The sequence below is a fragment of the Leopardus geoffroyi genome, chromosome E3, assembly GCF_018350155.1.
Source record: "Leopardus geoffroyi isolate Oge1 chromosome E3, O.geoffroyi_Oge1_pat1.0, whole genome shotgun sequence".
Classification (NCBI taxonomy): domain Eukaryota; kingdom Metazoa; phylum Chordata; class Mammalia; order Carnivora; family Felidae; genus Leopardus; species Leopardus geoffroyi.
In genome coordinates, this window is record NC_059340.1 from 323,456 (window position 1) to 342,527 (window position 19,072).

A 19,072-nucleotide genomic window follows, 5' to 3' on the forward strand; every position below is an offset into this window, starting at 1 on the left:
CCTGGCCTCTGCAGATGGGGCCCCGGGGGCCGTCAGGTCGTCAGCCACGGCTCGAGGCGGGGAAGGAGCCCCGGGTGCCGTGTGTAGCTGCGCTGCTCTGCCTGGGGAGGGCCCAGCCTCCCCCAGCAAAGCGCAGGGCTCCACGTTCCAGGAGAACAGACCCACAGCCACGAGGCAGGGGCAGTGGGGAGGCCCGTCTGAGCCGTAGGACAGGCACGCGGTCGCAAGGCACACAGGCCCAGGTGGCCTTTCTCCCGCTCCTGCGGGACTGTGCTGGAGCCGGGAGAAGGCGGAAGGAGGGGTGAGGGCAGGCAGGCCATCGCGAAGCACTTTTCTAGAAGGCAGGTTTGCTCTGAAATCTCGGCAGCCCGGTGAGCAGGACCGTCTGCCTGTGTCTGGAGGCCACACACTGAGCACCACCGGACTTGGTTAACAAGCAAGGTCCTTCCTCACGGGGGACCCAAGGTCAGGGTGGGGCGGGCACATCCCTCCGCAGCAGGAACGCCCCCCAGAGGCTGTCCTGCCTGCGGTCGGCGACTGGCTGGGGGGCAAGTGAGAGGCAGCACGGGCCTGGGAAGCCTCACAAAGGCCATGACATCCCAGGAGGGCCTGCCTGGGTCCCTATGTGACAGAACCAGCCCGGAAGGATGGGGAAAGTGAGGCCCGGTGAGCAGCTGCCCTGGGCCCGCGAGGGAGCCAGGCCATCTGGGCCAGGACCAGCCCTGGGCCTCCTCCCTCCACTGCCCGTGACTCAGTGTCCCCCAGAACAACCCCTCCCCAGGGCTGGGTCCAAAACCCCTTTCAACCCACACCCAGCCCTCAGCCAACAAGGGCTCATTCAGCCGCCAGGAGAGCAGGGCTGGGAGCCTGCGAGAACAGTTTGTCAAAGTGTAAACTGTGCTTCCCTCCAAGGGCGCGGAGAGGCCATCCCGGGGAAAGGAGACAGGGACCACCAACGCACGGGAAGAGGCGGCCAAGCTCACCGGCAATCAAGGGCGTCCAAGCCAGACCCACCAGACGGCGGAGCACAGGGGCCTCCCTGCCACTCGGTGCCCTGCTTCCCCACAGGGGCGTATGCGGTGCTGCCCCTCGGAGGGGGCCGGGCAGAGGCCCACCGAACGTCAGCGCCCATTCCTCCCGATTCCGGAAACGCAGCCCAGGAACCAGCAGACGGAGGGAGGGACGGCTGGAGGCGTGTGGTGCCCGCGGGCTGCAGACAGCAGGCAGAGCTCGCGGCTGTGTGTCCACGTGAGTGATCACAGGGTGGTTAGACTGCAAGCAGGACAGTTAGGTGCCAGAAAGCCGCTTTATCAAAGACTGGTGTGTGTGAGGGTGTGAAAGTGAGAGGGCGTGCGCATGAATGTGTGCACACGCATGCGTGGATTTGTGTACACGCATGAGTGCGCACGTGTGAGTATGCACATGTGCGTGGGCACACGTGTGTGAACGTGTGCACACGTGGGGGTGTGCACGTGCGTGTGTGTGTGAGTGCATTGCGGGTTCACATATGTGTGTGTGCTCACATGCATGTGTGTGCGCGCGTGTGTGTGGCTGTGCGCGTGCACAAGTGTGAACATTTGTGGTCATATGCACACAGACTCCCCTGGGCATCAACCGTGTCACCGACACGGGCCACCCTGGAAAGTGGCCCTCGAGGGGCACAGACATGGCTCAGACACTTCCCATCGGCCCACATCGCTATGCGTGTTTCACGGAAGCAAACGGTTCTTTGCGCGTCCGCCTTCCTGTATGGGGAGGTCCTGACACCGCGGCCTTGGGCCTTTGAAGTATTTCGGGCCAATATTAATAAATCATCGGGCACAGACTGCGAGGAGACCATTAGCCGTCGGAGAGCCGGGCTCGAGAACGGCATTCTGCAGAAATGAGGCTGCTGCCGGGCAGGGAGAGGGGGGACCGGGCTCCTCGGGCACAAGTGGGCCCTGTTCACCTGCCTCACGCACGTGCTGTGTGGCCTCAGCCAAGCTGTCTGACTTCTCTAAGCACCAACCTTCCCAGACCCCTGGTCAGAGGGAGTCCCATCTCCCTCTGAGAGCCCCGCGAGGGAGAGCCTCGGGGGTGGGCGAGCCCAGACCTAGGAAAGGGCCCACAAAGCCCCGCACGCTCTGGGCCGGCTGACCGCCAGGCCCGCCCCCACGGCACCCCAGCCCTGGCCTGGACCTCAGGCAGAGACGCCCAGACCGGCCTCGGCTGCACCAGGCGAGACTCCCTCCAGAACTGCTTTCACTGGTCTGCACCCCCTCTTCGGGGCCCAGAGCGGGACTGCGGACGGGGCCTGGGGGCTCTGTGTGGACGTTGAGTACAGCACGGCAAGGTGAAACCCGTTTAATAAGGTCGGTTCTGTCCCCCCGGCCCCCGCCCCAGGACCCTGGCTCCACCGGCTGCCTGCGGAGCACCGGGCCTCAGAGCCTCCAGTCTGGCGTCCTGGCTAAGTGACCGTCTCACTGCTCCCCAGGCTGAAGCAGGCTCCAGACTCCCTCAGCCCAGGGGAAGGGAAGCGCTCAGACTGTTTGACTTCTGAAAGTCCCAGCATCTAGGAAAGGCCAGAATCATCCCTTCAACGGCCCCCCACCGCCTCCAGGCTCCCTGTCCTCTGCCCCTGGGTCCACTCACGCCCAGCAGGAAGGCCACCAACCTGGGAAAAAGCTGGGCCTGACAGGGACCAGCGGGTGGAGGGGTTGGGCGGCCACAGGGACCTTCCTCCCTCTCAAACTGGTCAGCGCTCTGCCCGGCCAGGGCGTGGGGGCCTCCGACAAAAAGACCGGCAGGTGGGGTGGCCGTGGCCCCCCTCCCCACGGCCTCCAGACAGTCTCTGGCCCACAGAGGAGTTCTGTGTGGCCTCTGAGGGGGGCCAGCGCCCACACCCTCAGAGTGGCAGCCTGACAGGCCCCGTGGTCCTTGGAAGGAGAGGCTGGGGCCAGGACAGAGCAGAGCTGCAGAACTGAAAGGGCACAGGCCACCGTGGGCGGCGAACAGGGAGGCAGAGAAGGGAGCTGGGCTGCTGGGCACCGGGAGTCGGGACACAGGGACCTGGGCGCCAGGGCCAGCGGTCCGTGGGCTTGAGAGCCGGGGGCCGGGGGCCAAGGACGGGCCGACCGGAGGTCTGGGGGACACGGAGTTAAGACCAAGGGCCACCAGTGGTGTGGGTGGCTGGCAGGCTGCAGGAGCACCAGAGGGCTGCGGCCAGGAAGCTCAGAGCTGGGGGGCTGCAGACTGAGGGACTGGGGGGCGGGGGGCCCCGGGCCCAGAGCGGCCAGCCACAGGCCGTGTGTGCAGGGTCAGGACGCTCAGCCTCGGAACGGAAGAGGCCAACAGCCCAAACTCTATAAAGCCCTGCAAAAGCCACGAGCGGCTCACCTGCAGCTAAGCAGGACCTGAGGGCTCTAGCTGTGCGACCTTGGGCAAATCCCCCGACGGCTCACCGCAGAAGCAACCTGCCCGCGTAGACTTTCAGCGTGGAGCCTCACTGGGGTAATAACCCCGCCCGTGAGGCTGCTGAGGCGGCTGGGGAAGCGTGCAGGGAAGTGGGCAGGGGCCCCTCCCTGCCCGCTCTCCACGGGGCCCTGTGCTCCTCGGGCCCGTGGGTCAGCTCAGTCTGTCCCAGGCACAGTCTGCTGCCCCTGCCTTCATGGGAACGACGGCTTGGCAGCCTGTCTTCTTCTGACTCTGCGAAGCCCACTACAGATCACACAGGGCACCCCCAGATCACTGGCCCCTGGTCCCCGCCCCTAACCCCGCTGATTAATACTCAGCCCGGGAGTGAGGGTGAGGAAGGCGGGGTAGGAGGGGAAGTGGGGGGGGAGGGAGACCCGGCCGGCCGGGAGGGGTCGGGCCCTAGAGCGCCACAAGGGCAGCAGGTCGGGGCGCCCCTCCTGGGTCCAGCTTGCCGGGGGCGACCTGGGACTGTCACCTCAGTGAAACGCTAGGCTCTCCTCCCTCCCCTGGGTCACCTGTACCGGCCCTTAAATATCCACCCCGGCGGCAGGTGGGCCAAAACCACTGCCCAGGCGCAGCCACGGGTCAGCAGGCTCTGGCCTGGGGGGAGCCGAGGGCGGCTGGCCCCTCTGTGGGCATGCCACCCTGAGTCTCGGAACTGGGGATTCTAGGAACTTCGGTGGCCCGTCTCCCATATGGGCCGACTGAGTCTCAGAGAGACTCACCTGGGGCCCGACGTGGAGGCCCCTGGGGCGCACAGTGGGCCCGCCCCAAACCCACCTTCTCCACCTGCCCAGGGCCCGGCCTGGCCTGCAGGTCTCCCTGGGCACTCGTGGCACCTGCAGGGCCTGGGACAGAGGAGACGCCTGATGGAACTCAGACCTCAAGACGGCCAGAGGCACGGTTCCCCTGTCCTGGGAGTCCAGACCCCCTGACCTTGGAGCCCTGAATCCCAGCCAAGTCTCAGGTTGTCGGGCCACAGGGTTGCCAGGAGACAGCTGCCCGCACGGGCCGGCGCAGGTCAGACAGAGCGACCAGACTCCACACTGGGCCGGGGGAGGCCCCTCAGACGCCCCTGGACCGCCCTGGACCGCCCTCTTCTCCCGGCCCGAGCGTGAGGGGCAGAGAGCGTCCAGAATGCAACACGTTCCTTCCACAAAACCTCCAAGAGCGTACGGGCCATGCCAGGTGTGCAATGTGGGGACAGACAGACGATGGAGTCCCCCAGACCTCCCTGCTCCGTCTGTGAGACGGGGCCAGGTGTGGCTCCCTTGGCCAGTGCCCTCACAATGTTGGCCCAGGGCCCGCCCCCACTTGCAGCTGGGAGCCCCCCTCCCCAGTCCCACGGGGAGGCCCTTCTGTATGCTGGAGCAGGTGGGGCGCTGCCCCCAGAGGCCCCACACGAGGCACCCTTCCTCAGATCCAAATCCCCCTCCCACCTCCTCCCCCAAACACGCGCTCTCACAAGCTGGATGAGGGACCGGTTTTCTGAATGGAGGTCAGGGTGGAGGGGAAGGGGCCTGGGCCACTGGCCAGTGGGGTCACCCCGGCAGGCTGCTCTCCTGGGGGACAGTAGCACCCACTTCTCGGGATGGAAAGAACCGAAGTCGACAAGTCCGGTAAAATGTTCCATCCAGGGCCCTGACTCAGGAAAAGTCACCCATCCCGCTGCCTGGTGACGATGACTCCTTGTCACCGGACCTCACGCCTGCTGCCTCCAGAGCTGGCGGGAACGGGCCGGACGGACGGGGAGCGGCCTTTGGTGTCGACAATAAACAGAGCACTGCTCGCCGGGCCGGGGTCTGAGAGCCGCGCCGTGGCACCCTCCGGAAGAAAGCCTGGAGCAGAGCCGCACTCTCGCGGGGGAGCGTCACCCACCAGGGGAGGCGGACGGGCTGCAGACAGAGACCTGGCGGGGCGGGAGCCGGGCCGGGAGGCTCACAGGCCTGAGGGGCCGATCCCAGGCTCAGCCCCGAGCTCCGGGGACGTGTTATTTATGTAAGCCGCAGTTTTCTAGGCGCATAGTAATTTTCACCTCCCTCCCTGTCAACCAGAAGACAGGTTTTCACCTTAAAGTCGTAGCTGATGAGCAACCAAAGTGGCAGGAGAGGTGTCTAAAGGAAAGTAATTTCGCAAAGGGGCTTGACTGACATGTGACGGCAATAAAGTCGGGATGAGGTCCGGGCTATCAAAGCAGCCCCAGGCGGACCGGCGAGAACGGGCACGTCCCCAGGAAAGGCCCCCTCACTCCTCGCTTGTCTGTCTCTCGGGGTCCAAAAGCTCGAACCAACAGGCACAGCGCTCGCTGTTTCAGGGTGTTTCTCTGTAAACACTTTCTAAGTCCCAACAGAAGTTTGATTACAGTTTGGGTGAGACGGAAGACGAGAGGAAGAAACCATATTATTCCGCAGTTAGAGTCACTTTCCTCTCTGCACGTGGCACTTCACTGCATTGCTTACGCTCTCCCCCCGTGGGTCCTGACAAATCCCCTGGCCCGCGTCCTGCAGGCCCTAGGCAAGATGCCCCTCCGTGGTGACAGCGTGCTTGCGTGGAAAGCGTGACCTCGGGGGTCGGGCCTGGTTTCAGCAGCTCTGTGGCTCACTGTGCTGCCTTTAGAGAAAGAGCCGACCTTCTCCGAAGCTCTGCTTCCTGGCCTGTGAGCGAGGGGAGGGAACCTACCTGCAGGGCTTCCGTGCGAATCCAACGAGGGCATTCAGGGCACGGGCATCAAGCGACAGCCGTGGGCGAACGTCGGGCACACACGTGGCGCTGTGTGGAATAGCATGCAGTGGTCAGAGGCAGCCCCGTGGAGGAGCGGTCTCAGCTCAGAGGCCCCCACTGCCCCACAGACCCGGCCCCTCCGTCCCGGCCTTCAACAGACAAGGGGGCCTCCGCCTCGCTCTCTGAATGCATTCCTGAGTCTGGGATCTCACGGGGAAGTCTGGAAGGGGTGGCTCACTGGGTGGCCCACTTGTAAATCTTGAACAATGACATGTGGCTCAGTTTCCCTCCTACAAGATGGACTGAGCCACCTCCCGAAGCCGTGGGAGGCTAATGAGTCAGTGTTTGTAAAAACGCTTTGCGGATCAGATGAAAGGGGCTCCGGGAGGGGGAGCTGCCCGTCGGGGGTGATTATCGTGGGCGCACAGGCACGCTCACCCCTGCTCCCTGCGCCCCACACGCAGATCTCAGCACGGGGCCCAGGCGGTGGGAGCCCTCCCACCTCGCACCTGCTCCCGGTGGGGCCATGGGGCCTGGCCCGAGGGTGGCCAGGAGGGCCCTGCGCACAGCTGTGCGGTGGCGGCTGCCCCCAGAGCCGGGGGGGTTGCAGGGAGGTTGGCTGCGGGGAAAGAGCGGGAGGTGGCGGCTCCCCTAACCCCCTGTGTTGGGCCACGTAACCCCCCGCCTCGTTCATAAACCAGTGCACGGGGGCTCTCTCTGCACAGATCCGTGGGCAGGACACCCTCTCCACGGGCCGCCGGGGCCGGTGCTATTCCAGAAGCGTGTCTGAGAGCAGGTGGAGGAAACACGTCCCACTGCAGCCAGAGGGCCGCCCGCCTTCCCACCAGACACACGCCCTGTGGTCGCGGCAGCAGGAAAGGCCTCAGGAGTGGCATGGGGTCACAGCGGTCCTCCAGCTGCCCAGACCTGCACCCCCGCTCGGCTCCGAGGGGTCCGCTGGTCGCCCCGGACCTGCACCCCCGCTCGGCTCCGAGGGGTCCGCTGGTCGCCCCAGACCTGCACCCCAGCTTGGCAACGAGGGCCCTGGGACAGTCGGACAGGTGGCCTGGGGGCAGGTGAGCGTGAGGGCCAGATACAGGAGCGGCGTCGAGTCTTGGCCCTGAGAAGGTAAAAAAAAAAAAATACCTTCTGAGAGGGTTTTATTTGGGTCCCAAGCTGAAATGACAGCAGTCTGGATTACTGGGTTGAGGTTCAGGGTGGAAATTATATTTTATTGTTCCTTTTTAGGCGATCGAATGCAGACCCAGGCAATTTTAGAGTTACACCTGCAGTTCCCCTTGGGTCCGTACTGGACGCTCTGACCTCAAGAAACTGCCTGGGCTGGTGTCAGGACTGGGCCTTGCCTCCCGGGTTCCGTAGGGAATGAATGAATGAACGAATGAATGAATGAATGAATGAATGAATGAATCCCCGTGGGGAGAACCAAGCTCAGAGAGCAGAGGACCCACGGGGCAGGTCACAGGTACCTGATGCATAAAGATAGCTCTGTCCTTTGGATTTCACTTTTTTATTTATTTTTTATTTTTTTTAATTTTCTTTTTAACGTTTTATTTATTTTTGAGACAGAGAGAGACAGAGCATGAACGGGGAAGGGTGAGAGAGAGGGAGTCACAGAATCCGAAACAGGCTCCAGGCTCTGAGCTGTCAGCACAGAGCCCGACGCGGGGCTCGAACCCACGGACCGCGAGATGGTGACCTGAGCTGACGTCGGACGCTTAACCGACTGAGCCACCCAGGCGCCCCGTGGATTTTAAAACTTAAACTGCGCTATGGGCACGGACACTGCCCTAAACCAGCCCATTTCCTGGAGAGCCGCCCCCGCCCCCTCAGCTCCCGCCCGGCAGAGGCTTGTCGTCCAGCAGGAAGGCCCCCGGTGAGGTCAGAGGCTTGGGGCCACTTGCAGAAAGACCACAGAAACGCCAGATGCCTCAGAGAACCCACCTGCCCGGCTGCTTTCCGGAACTCCCTTCTCCAGCCCCGGGGCCGCGTCCTGCCCCTGCGGCCAGAGGGACTCGGGCTCACCACCCACGGGCAGTAACCCAGAGCCCCCGGCCCATCCATCACTGTCAGGTCCCGAGACCGGCCTGGCTGCCGCTGCTTCTGTCGCGCACAAGGCGTGAGGAGAGGGGTCGCCTGGGGCCAGCGCTGGCAAGGGCGCCGTGGGTCCCACCGAAGGTGCCTTGCCAAACGCACACTGGCTTGCTCTGGCTGGAAGCCCAGCCTCCTCGGGGTCACACGGCCCGACCGGGCTGAGACAGGGGCTCCTCTCCCTGTGCGGCCCCAGCTGGACAGAAGCCCTGAAGTGGCGGGTGCTGGGACTCAGGCCTGCCTCCGCCTTCACCATGGTGACCAGCTGGCAGCCCGTCTCGGAAGCACCTGCTAAGGGCCAGAACTCTTCGGGGGCCATGAGGCGGGACCCCACTTCTAGACCACTGGAGTCCCTCTGCGAGCTGCCCTGTGGGCCGGCCTGGGGACGTGGGAGGCCCCTGCCCCAAGGAGTAGTGCAGGATGGCTCTGGTCCCCATGAAAGACAAGACCTCACTCTGCTTTGGGGCCATGGAGGCAGGAACAGATTGAGGCCCACCCACTCCAGGTGGGGGAACAGCATAGTCCTCAAACTGCTATGGCCGTGGTCCTGCCCCAGGCGGGGGGACAGCCCTGTCCTCGAGCTGCTAGGACTGTGGTCCTCCCCCAGGCGGAGGGACAGCCCTGTCCTCGAGCTGCTAGGACTGTGGTCCTGCCCCAGGCGGGGGGACAGCACAGTCCTCGAGCTGCTAGGACTGTGGTCCTGCCCCAGGCGGGGGGACAGCCCTGTCCTTGAGCTGCTAGGACTGTGGTCCTGCCCCAGACGGGGGGACAGCCCTGTCCTCGAGCTGCTAGGACTGTGGTCCTGCCCCAGACGGGGGGACAGCCCTGTCCTCGAGCTGCTAGGACTGTGGTCCTCCCCCAGGTGGGGGGACAGTACAGTCCTCGAGCTGCTATGGCCGTGGTCCTGCCCCAGGCGGGGGGACAGCCCTGTCCTCGAGCTGCTAGGACTGTGGTCCTGCCCCAGACGGGGGGACAGCCCTGTCCTCGAGCTGCTAGGACTGTGGTCCTGCCCCAGACGGGGGGACAGCCCTGTCCTCGAGCTGCTAGGACTGTGGTCCTCCCCCAGGTGGGGGGACAGTACAGTCCTCGAGCTGCTATGGCCGTGGTCCTGCCCCAGGCGGGGGGACAGCCCTGTCCTCGAACTGCTATGGCCATGGTCCTGCCCCAAACAGGGGGACAGCCCTGTCCTCGAGCTGCTATGGCCATGGTCCTGCCCCAGGCGGGGGGACAGCCCTGTCCTCAAGCTGCTAGGACTGTGGTCCTGCCCCAGGTGGGGGGACAGCACAGTCCTCGAGCTGCTATGGCCATGGTCCTGCCCCAGGCAGGGGGACAGCCCTGTCCTCGAGTCGCTATGGCCATGGTCCTGCCCCTGTCCATGGGTGATAAACCCAGACCCTAAAGATCTACACCTACGGGGACCCTGACAATGGTCTGACCCGACTGCTCCCTCCATAGATGGAGAAACCAAGGCCCAAAGAGAGCTGGGCCTCTAGGCCTGCCCTGATTCCTGACCCTAAGCAGGTACAAGCATTTATCAGACTCCCTGTGGCTGAATTCCACATCCCTAAGACACGGAAGGGAGAGGTCATTCCAGCACAGATGAGCGTGTCAAGGCCTCCCGCTGGGCTGGCTGGACGTCGGGGGTCCTGAGTCTCTCCCGCACCCATCAGGCAATGCCCCCTGCCAGGAACAGCAGTCACTCAAGGACAACCCTTATCTGGGGGCCCCAGTATGTCCCCCATGCCCCAGGAATGGAGAGGAACGTTGGCTGTCCTTGGACAGCACCCCAACTTGGAGTCCTGAGTGTGTACTGTTGCCCTTGCCAAGACCAAGCCCTCCCCAGCCTGCGTGTGGCCTCAGAGGAGCGGCCAGCCAGTGTCAGGCGGGGAGGAGCCTCAGAGGTGCTTCAGCACAACATTCCCATCCTGTGGTGGGAAACGGAGGCCCAGGAAACAACAGGGACTTGTCGGAGGTCACACAGGAGCCGGCGGCCCAGGTGGGTCCGGGACACCCAATCCAGGACTCCTGCCACACGGCTTCCTGTGCTTTCCCCTAATCATCGGCAGGACAGGGAGACGGGGCCATGTCGCCATGGGACTGGGCGAGTGGATGACTCTGCTGGGGCTCCTGTGACCAAACCCTGCAGACGGGGCCACTCAGACCACAATTCTTTTCCCCCCGAGTCCCGGAGGCTGGAGGCCGTGGGGCTGGTTTCTGATGAGACTCTCCGTCTCGCAGGCCCTTCTCACTGCTCTGTGTTCACGTGGCCCGACCTCTGTGCACCCACACAGTGGAGTGGGGGTGCTCTGTGGGTCTTCGTCTGATAGGGACACTGGTCCCACTGGGTGGGAGCCCCACTCCATGACCGCATTTAACCTCAGTGACCCCCTAAAAGACAGCCACACTGGGGTCCGGGGTGGACTTAACTCAGTCCAAGGCAGAGCATCAGGTGCTGGAATGACTCCTTCCAGGAAAGTTCCAGAGTGTTGGGCCCGCATTGTGAGGGTGGGAGGGCAGGAACAGTCGCCCGGCCTGCCCCCGGGAGCCGCCCGTCTGCTTCCTGGATGGTTACGGGACTCGTGGGCACCCAGGAACTGGATGGGATGCCGCACGGGCTGACAGTGTCTCAGCAGAGGAGGAGCCGGGGGACCCTGCATGGCTGCGGAGGCGAACACGGCGGGGGGGGGGGGGGGTGTCCGTGCCGCTCGTGTGCGAGCCCTCTGTGCATGCCCCTCAGGACGATTCCCATGTGGCCCCCCGCAGCCCGACGTCCAAGCAGGCACTGACACACAGAAAGCCACTGGTCCCCTGCGTCACCACCTCCCTCTGGGCAGGAGTCTGATCCACAGCGGGGCCTCCCAACCCCGGGTCTACTGCCCCTCCCCAGCTTCACCCCCCCCCCCATCCCAGGAGCAGCGGGTCCCGGGGGGAGGGATGAGCTCCCAGATCCAGCTGGGCGGCCCACCCGGGCTGTTCCTGGGCTGATACTTGAGCTCTGGACTGAGTTGTTTTTCCTCCACCAAGAAATCCTGGCAGAGGCCACAGAAAAGCCGAGACTCACCCCAGGCCAGAGCCAGGAGGCCCCGGGATAACAGGTCATGCTAGGGTGGCTTCCTGCCGTCCCCAGCCAGCTCCTGAATGAAATCAGGCTTGGAGAGACTCTCGGGTGTCCCAGCTGGGCCCTCAGCCACCACCAGCCCGGAGGGGCAGGTCCTCGTTGAGAAACACACACCAGAGACCAGCACCCGGGTTCAGACCAGGTTCCGGTCTTCTCTGCAAGACGGAACCTCCCGTCCATCTTGAGTGTGGGTGAGTTCACCACCGAGGGAGGGGCACTCAGCAGGTGCTCGGTAAAGTGGCCCCCAGCCTGATGTCTGCCAAAGGCTTGTGGGGCCCTCAGCCAGTTCTGCGGAATGATCCCTGGTGCTGGGCACCCCTGACACCCGCACAGCAGAGAACCCCAAGCCCCCAGCTGGACAGAGCCCCCAAGGCTGAGGCAGGTGGGTGCCGGGCCTCTACTCCCTCATGCCCCTAGGGAGTGAGTGTGAGGGCAGGAGGAGGAAGCAGACAGACTGTCCATCTATCCCCACTCTCCCTGGGAACTAACCCTGCACAGCCACTCAGCCACATCGCAGAGGGGAGCCCCCGGGGCGACAGAGTCTGGGGCATTTCCGCCCCCTATTTGCCACGACGCTCTAAGGTGCTGGAGTGTTAGCTTTAGGAGGACAGGACTGTCTTGTCCCTTCATCCCCTCGTCCAAGGCCTGACACCGAGAAGGTAGTAACTATTGGGCGGGAGAGCGGGGGAGCGGTGGGAAATGGGTGAGTGGTGGATGAACAGCCGCCAGGCACAGCCACGGTGCAGCGTTGTGTTTTGAGCCTCCCTGCCAACTTTTGAGACACATGCCCAAGCATTAAGAATATGCTGAGGACTTTCCAAGTTTCTTTCCTTTTCTTCTTTCAAAATGCGGTCTGCTGGCTTCCACATCAAGCAGCCCTTTCTGAATTACAGGGTATATTCCCCCAGGAAGCTCAGGCTGTGTTTCTTGGCCCTTGGAAACGGGACGTGTCTCAGTGCCTCTTCCCGAGGGCCCCCTGGAATCAAGGGGTGCAGCACCCAGGGTTCTGGCACCCTCCCACTGTGCACACACCCTTGGGGCAGGGAAACAAGGCCCACCTGCCTCCTGGGCAGTAGCCACTTGTCGGGGAGAGCAGGGGGGTGCGGAAGGGCCTCCCCTCTCCAGCTGGAGTGCTGTCCCGGGAGCCAGGGTGCTGGACCTACAGGGGGGCCAGGATGAGAACCTCCCGCGTACCGAAGAAAGACGAGACCCTACCGTGAGAGGGAGCAAGGCCACTGGAGCTGGCCCTCACGTCACCGGGGACGCCTGACGAGCGCCCCTCCGTGTCCACGCATCCGTGTACACAGGTGAGCTTTCGAATTTGCACATGACCCCTTTCCACTTGGAAAAGACCTGCCCCGCTCTGCTCTCCACCCTGCTGCAGCCCCGTCCGGGCCCCGGTGCTCCTCACCCTCCAGGTCTCAGCTCAGATGCCCCCCAGGGAGGCTCGCCAATGCCCCTGGGTGAGCATCCCCGGCTGCCACTCCCCACAGCGGTTCATCTTCCTACCACACCCAGCCCGTCACTGCTGCAGCCCAGTGCCCAACAGGCCACATGGCGGGGGCTCAGTCTGTCCGTGGGAGCAGCCTGTTTGGCCTGATGGTTTACGAGGTTTTAGGAGAGACCAAGAACCCATCAAGCTGGTGCAGTCCACTCGTGCAGCCACTAGCCATATGTGGCTATTGGGCATGTGAAACGCAGCTGGGGCAAACGAGGAGCTGAATTTTGATTTGTATCGCATTTTAGTTCATTTTGAATCCAAACGTAAAATGCAAGAAGCCACGATCGTCTGTGAACAAGCCCCGTAGGAACGTACAAAGACCTGTACACAATACTCACCAAAGCTTCATTTGTAATACTACAACCTGGAACCAGGACAAATGCCCACCAGCAGTTGGATGGATGAACAAGCATTGGACACCCATCCCCCGGATCCATCCACCCCCACATCCCTACTAAGGGCATGACGAAGCTCTGGGGTGACAGGCACGTTCGTGATCTTCGTTTTAGTGAGGGTTTCACGGGTCCGTGCTGACGTCAGAATTTATCAGATTGTACACTCTAAATATGTGTAGCTTGTCGTACGTCAATTATACCTCCATAAAGCTATTTTTAAAAGGAAAAACGTGGTTTGGGGATAAAAAGATAGCCATACGAAAAAAGATTAGATCGGACCAATTCCTCACACTTTACACCAGGGGTAAACACCGATGGGTTAGACGTGCATGTGAAATAAAACAAAACAAAGCCATGATGAGAGAGATCTTGCTGGTGAAGGCTTAGCTCTGTGCCTTGGAGCATTGGTGGTTACACAAAGCTACACGCGTGACAAAATGCCATCGAACTACACACACACTGTTCTGGCACTGATTTCCTCACCTTGATATTGTGCTATCGTCGTATAAAATTCAACCACCGGGGAAAGCGGTGAAAAGCACAACGAGCCTCTCCGTACCATCTCTGCCGCTCCCTTCGAATCCACGATGTTTCACAGCAAGCATTGGAGATAAATAAATAGACCAACGATTCGTAAAGGCCTAGCAGAAAACACAGATCGGTTTTTCCACGATCTCTATGTTTAAAGATATTTTTGCTTTTTAGAAAATTAGGAACTAGATAAGCAGCCATCAGGGAAAACAGCCTCGAACCATCAAAGACAGAGGGTGACTGGCAAACGCAGCACGACGCCAACAGAGGCCGCGTGGCCCAAAGAAGCGCGTGGGGAGCCCCAGCTCCTGAACCCCATGAACATGGCAGGCGCAAGGTCAAACAGCCGGTCGGGGAAAACGCGGATGTTCGCGGAAGAGTGAATCTGGGGGGATGTTCCCGTCAAGTACAGTTCAGGCGACCCAGCCACGTAAATCTACTCTTCACCTGTAAATTTTGTGAAATCGACACACAGAGCAAGCATTTCTAGTGGAAACGCGGTGTGCAGACTGAGACGCGCGGTAACTGTGACGCACGCGCCAGATCAATTTCTTGATGGATTACACGCCGAGACGATCTTTTGTTACTCCAGACTTGACCACCCTGCTCTGGGTCCAAATACTCGCCCTCCGAGCGCGGGGAGGGGAGACCCTTCGCTCGCGCTCTTGTGCCGAACGTGGACACGGAGTTGTGCGTCTCGTGCTCCTGCCAACAGCCCGTGTCCCCAGAGCGCCCCGAGGATGAGGACAGCTGCGCGAGGGCGGCCGTGGGTCTCGGACAAGGTGCCGAGCGGCCGGCCACCGTGGCCCTGTCCCATCTCCCGCTCCTCACTCCTTAAGCGTTGCCTATTTTGTGTCGGGTCGAGTGCAGCCAAAGCACTCCCCGATGCCCAGCAGCTCTCAAGTTTCGGGAAGGCTCCCACGGGGGTCGAGAGGTAATTTAGGAGGTACAAGGACAGGCTAGAGGAAGCTTGATACCCAGAGGGGGAAATGCAGTTAGCGTTCACGCGTGAAAGAAAGAAAAAGTGAGGTCATTTGAAGAAAAACGTTGGGTCAACGCCAATGCAGCGTAGGGCGGGGGAGCGAAACTCAAGATGGCACTAAGCAAACAAAGGCTGCCCAAGTGGGGCAGAGCGCCTTGGTGGTGCAGGTGGGTAAGCTGAGGCCCAGCACACAGCAGCATCCCTCCCAAAGTCACCTGAGCCCAACTCCCAGCCCAGGCCTGTCTCAGTCAAGCTCCTGCCCCTCCCTCCCTTGCCCCCGTCTCTCCCTTTCCCTCTGTCACTGCCTCTCTCTCTTCGTCTGTTTCTGCGTCTGCCTCTCTGTCTCCCTCTGTCTCCGTCTCTCTTCTCTCTGTCTCTGCCTCTGTCTTTCTCTGTCTCTGTCTCTGTCCCCCTCCCCTCATCCCACTCTCCTCTGTCTTGGGAAGAAAGCTAGGGGACGCTGTGTCCCCTCTCTGTGCCCCCGTGGGCTGGGCTGCCCCCACGGGAGCTGAATGAGAGCCCAGCTGGGACCCCTCAGATCTGGTGCTTTCTTCAGCTTCAGGGAGGGTGTGGGGGGTCTGGGGGCGCAGCACTGGCAGGACGGGGCTCACTGGACTTCCCCCGGGCTGGCTAAGAGCTTGGATCACACAGGCTCCAGGACGGAACCTGCTAAGAGGCCAGGGCCTCCTGCATGGTGGGGGCCCCACTCAAGCCCTCCCTTCTGGGCTCGGGCAGGCCGCCCTGGAAATGACAAAGGCCAGTTAGTCACTTCCCTGGAATTGTCACATCCAGCTGCCCGGTCCTAAATAAACAAGCCAGCACTTCGCCCAACGTTTTCGATTTTCCCAGGCACACACCGTATCCCGTGTGGCTGTGTGGTCTCTCCGGGAGGGGGCTCTGGGCCTGCCCCCAGGTGGCAAGTCTGGAGTGGCCCGGCAGGAGGCAGTGGAGCGGGCCCCCCAGCAGGTGCCCAGGGTCACCCCCTCTGCCCCCCTCCGGCCCCACCGGCAGAGCCCTTGTAATTTGGGGTGACATCGCCCTCCTATTGGCCATGTTTGATGAGAATTCTCCATCGGCGGGAGGAGGGGGACATTTGTGGCAATCCCAAAATAGCCCCCGAAGCTGCCCGCCACCCCAGGGATACCCGGAAACCACGCCCAGCTAAGGGCAGAGGTCACCCAGCTCCCAGGCCTTTGATGTTCAAGGGGCCTTGAAGAAACTTCCAGAAGAGGAGCGGGGCCACGGCTCCGCCAGCGCCTGGTTCACGGGAGCCACGGCGAAATATCTACAGAGGGAACAGATGAACGATCGACTGGATGAAGGAACGAAGCCAGAGATAGGGAACGTGAAGAAACGAGTGTCCCTGGGGCCTCTGGCGGGGACGCCCGGCAAACGTGGTCGGAAGCGTGGCCTCCAGAACTGTGGGAGGTGGACCCCTGCTCCCAGCTGGCGTCTGCTCCCTGGTTAGGGCAGCTCCAGGACACTGAATCACGACAGCACCTGGGCGTGTGATGCCACCACTATGTCACCCTGCTCAGGGAAGGACTGGCGTCACCCCATCTGAGAGACGGGAGCGGCTGCAGGAGGATGTGCCCAAGGTCACACAAGGTCTCACGCCGCCCTCTCGGCACCGGTCGCGGGGCCCTGGGCGTTATGCCTCAGCACCACACCCGCCACGGGACCGTCCCGGACCCTGCGCCCTCATGGTGGCCACGGACACCTGCCACGTGCAGACGTGGGCACAGCGAGCTCCAGGTGGAGCGTCGCAGAACTGCGGTCCCCTACCTGGCCGCCGTGTCCCTCCCGGTCCCTTCCCCAGATGTGGATGAGCCTGGGGGCCCCGCGTGTGGCCTTGGGGCCCGGGAGGCATGTCCCCACCCTCTCCATCGAGGGGCACGGCGGGGGGTCGAGAGTCAGGACCCACCTCACAGCCTGGCGTGGGCGCGTTCTGGGCGTGTCTTCCGCTCCCGGAAGACAGCGAGGGGGTGAGGACGAACGACCCCGTCCTCTGGGCTGCCCAGAGGTCAGAGCCAGGACCCTGCCCCGCCTGTGTCCCTTTCATCCGGCGGCCAGCCAGAGCTGTGGGGGCAGGGCCACAGAGGTGCCCAGACCCAGGCAGAGAAAATGCAGGCGCGTGTGGGAAACCCTGGAAACCCAGGAAAAAACGATGTTACGTTCAGCAAACGTGTGTGTTGTGTGTTTTCTCCAAGATACATCTGTTTATCGGCTGGCCTGTGAGCCCCCATTTCACAGACGAAGAAACCGAGGGCAGAGAGGGGTGAGCCACACCCCAAGGCCACGCCATGGTCCCAAGGTCACACCACGGTAAGGAGAGACCCCCATGTCAGCCCCCAGTTGTTTAAGTCATACCTTCCTGTTATGGTCAGTGCTGTTTGAAGGGAGTTACTTAAGGAAGATGAAGTCCACGTGGGGTCATGTCTCCCCGTGGCGGGCACCTCTGTCCTGCCTGGGGCTGCCGTTCCCCGGACCGCCTGGATGCTGGATGCCTGTCCTACCAGCGAAGCCCGGTCTCCCCCCAACCCTTCCACGCACGGGGGCCGTGGCCGTCCTGAGATTCGGGGAGGGGAGTTGATGACCCAGGTCTGAGTTCCCGACCACCGAACCACACTCAGGAGCATGCCGTGCTCTGGGCAATGGGGGGGGGGGGGGGGGGGGGAACGGACCGGCAGGACGTCGATCCCCTCTCTGAGCCTCAGTTCCCCTGCCCCTCACTTGGGTTCCTGCTAGAGAGTTCCAAGGCTCCTGGCCCCAGCCGCCCACCGGAGACCAGCACAGCGGGTGCACAGACCCACGACAGGGCTAGATTTCCGTTGCTGGGGTGGGCTGGGGTCTAACGGGTAACCTTCCCCGTGCCTCCCAGGAAGGAGGCTGTTCTGTGAGCTTCCTGCCCCTACACCCACAGGGCGGCTGGTGGGAGGGACACTTCCTGGCCGCCTGCCAGCTCCCCGGCATGCCTGCGGGTGACTTCTGGAGCCTGGCCAGATGCCGTCACACGTCCCAGGGGCCCCTCCGCATTCTTGGCTTTTGTTTCCGATGACGCGGGGTCCCCCGGAAGAGGGGAGTCATGGCGGGGAGGGGCCTCGGCGTGATTCCGGATCCTCACCGGGACATCAGGCCCTGAGCCCAGTGGCAGGAAGGGGCCGCACAGACCCACGTGCAGAGCACAGGCCGGGGGGCTGAGGCCCGGGGGCAGGGAGAGCAAGACTGCCCAGGCCTCGGGGCACACGGGGGCCAGGGAACCCGGCCGGGTGGCTCCGGCCCCACAGTCCACTCCCCTGGCTGTGGGCGTCGGCGGGGCCCCTCCGGGTGACAGGCAGCAACAACTGTGTCCTATTTATACCATCGCTTGACTGTCCATGGGCTGCGGCCAGCAGATCCCGACCAGGATTCCACTGCGATCGGTTTACATTTAAAATAAATGTTTCCTTAGCTCGAGTCTGATCCCCGGCAATGAATTTCGGGAAGCGGGGAGCCAGGTCCAGCCTGCAAGGGAGGCCTCGCTGCTGGGCGCTCGGGGACAGCAGCGACGCGGCCAGCAAGAGTGGTCCCCCGACCCTCCTGTACCCCGGGGGGCTCCGTGCACCCTGGAGCCTCACCCGCCAGGGGACCCCGAGGCAGTCCTGCCCAGCCAGCCTCCACGCCAGCCTCCCTCCTCCCCGCCGGAGTCCCGGCTTCCTGCCCACCTTACAGACGGCTCTGGAGCCTTCCCAAGGCGGGCTGTGAGAGAGACTAGCTCGAGGCACGTGGGGCCTCGTTTTCAGGGACCCCGGCGGATGCCAGTGGGTCAGATTGAACTTCATGGCTCTGCCCGAAGACGCCCCTGACCTCCTTGCTCTGAATGCAAAGCGACTCTCAGAGTTCGCTTGGGGAACACAAAATGCAGCCTCCTAACCATGATGGCAGCAGCCTGAGCTTGGCTGTGCCTCAGGAGCCAGTCCTGTCGGTCCCGGCCCCAGCACGCCCCACGGAAGGCAGACGGGGAAGAGGCCAGGGGCAGCTGAGGTGTGCTCATGGCCACCTGCTCCTCTGAGCAAAGATCGGGGAGGGGAGCGCGAAGACGGCCCTGGCTGGGCCCCCAGGGAAGCCACCAAAGCCCCCAGACCGAGGAGCAAAGCCTCCAAGGAGGCTCCTAAGTGCCCCTCGCTGTCAACCCGAGCTCTCGGAAAGGCTTCTTCTCGGCCGGATGAGGCCCCTGGGCCCGTGCTCTGAAGAGGGGCCGGGGTCATCAGCCCCGCCTCGGG

The 19,072-nt window shown here is 62.9% G+C and overlaps 1 protein-coding gene across 5 annotated transcripts in view; it reads right to left on the bottom strand.

The window, feature by feature from the left end:
- The window catches only part of LOC123589132 (serine/arginine repetitive matrix protein 1-like), a 56,365-nt gene that overhangs the window by 32,270 nt on the left and 5,023 nt on the right, over positions 1–19,072 (bottom strand). For 4 of the 5 annotated variants that reach the window (XR_006708176.1, XM_045460795.1, XM_045460794.1 and 1 more), the window contains exon 2: positions 6,133–6,222. The exons of the other annotated variant lie outside the window; for it this stretch is intronic. The gene's annotated coding sequence lies outside the window, so the exon portion shown is untranslated. The remainder of the gene's footprint in view (positions 1–6,132; positions 6,223–19,072) is intronic. 5 annotated transcript variants of the gene reach the window in all.